Below are 1,523 nucleotides of genomic sequence, written 5' to 3' on the forward strand. Positions count from 1 at the left end.
TTTAACACTATTTATTTTATGCTCAGTAATAATAGGGCTAAATACTTTCATTACATACTGAACAGGCTTTTTATTTAAAAAGATTAAGATTATTTAAAAAGTACTCACTATTGTTTTATTGTTCACTTTCTGTGAACTTTCCATCTCATGTCCAACAGGAAACATTTCTGAGGTGTCAATTATAGTGTCTTCCTGTAAAGTACTCACAACATAAACTCTGTGTTAAAAAAAAGACTAACATGACGAGATTTAATGTGTGTACCACCTGTTGAACCACTGTGTTCCGTGTTTCTATATAGCATGTGGCTTAAGATGCTACACATGCACAGCTGCTGACCCACATTCCTGCACAGACACCACATCTTGTTCTTTCATCTTCAACCGCTGTTACTCTTTGAGGGTAGAAGGTAAGTTGTTTTTCCACATTCAATATTTCTAATACTGGAAATTCTAAGCACACAACAAAATCAGTCCTCAGGCAGCTGATGCAATATGTTGCTGCACTGAGTGCCTGGTGGCTATGATGCGTTTTATAAACTGAGTTCTGGGAGTTTTTCCCCTTGTTTTTGGCAGGTTACAATGTGGTCACCAAAGGCTGCCAGAATAGCATAACATGTGGAGGCGCCATAGCTTGCTGTGAGGGGGACCTGTGCAACAGCGCCATACCTACTGGTCCCAGTATCATCCTCCTGCTGGTATCTTCATCCGTCATCACACTCTTACTTTGAGCCTTTGGAAGAGCTACAGCTGTGAATATTTACTGTAGCAGTTCCCATGTAACACTTTTGATTTGTACAACTTTAAAAGTCAAACTTTTCATTTTCCCTCCTGCTATGAGTCATTTGGACCAATTTTCAGTCGACTAAAATACTGATTTCCTTCTCTTTTATCCCTGGAATTCATTAGTGTCCTGATTTTAAGTGTAAAATGTGTCTGTCCCCTGATCTGTAGTGGAAGGTCTGTACTGAATTTGTATACATTGATGTTTGTAGATCAATTTGACCTGCATGTGTTCATGTAGTCGTATGTAAAGGCAAAATAAAAAGGGTTAGTTATTGACAATGACATTATTCTGTTCACTGGTTCTGACTGGTCTGGCAGGGTTGCACTGTAAAGCTGTCCCACACAATACTGCAAGAGTTTGCCAAAGAAAGAGACAAGGATGCACTCCAAAAGACTGAAGGATGAAACAAATGACCTGCAAATGAGCTTCGCTTTTAGACTTTGCTTATGTGAACAGTATCTATTTGCATCTTCGGCTGGAATTCTGTGCAGGGACTTAAAGACTCTTTGTTGCACTTGCATAACATTCAAACACTTATTTTAAAGGGAATAAAATGCACACGTTTTGAAAAAGTGCACATTGTTCAAGTTTTAAAAGGAAGAAGTTGGACTATAAATGAAAACATTCACACACTTTCTCTGGGTTTCTTTTTACAGGGTTTATTATCATATTACAATGCCAATATATTTTCTAAATTTTCTAACCACTTCAGTAATAAATAAAATGCAGAAATTGATTT

General features: G+C 37.5%; 1 long non-coding RNA gene across 1 annotated transcript; it reads left to right on the forward strand.

Annotated features, from left to right (window-relative positions):
- The first annotated feature begins 257 nt into the window (after window positions 1-257).
- LOC109954031 (uncharacterized) lies at window positions 258-1,062 on the forward strand. Its single transcript, XR_002274017.1, has 2 exons — window positions 258-407; window positions 574-1,062. It is a non-coding gene; the product is annotated as an uncharacterized LOC109954031 (long non-coding RNA).
- The last annotated feature ends 461 nt before the right edge of the window (window positions 1,063-1,523 follow it).

Source organism: Monopterus albus, unplaced genomic scaffold, assembly GCF_001952655.1.
Source record: "Monopterus albus unplaced genomic scaffold, M_albus_1.0 scaffold2701.1, whole genome shotgun sequence".
Taxonomy (NCBI): Eukaryota; Metazoa; Chordata; class Actinopteri; order Synbranchiformes; family Synbranchidae; genus Monopterus; species Monopterus albus.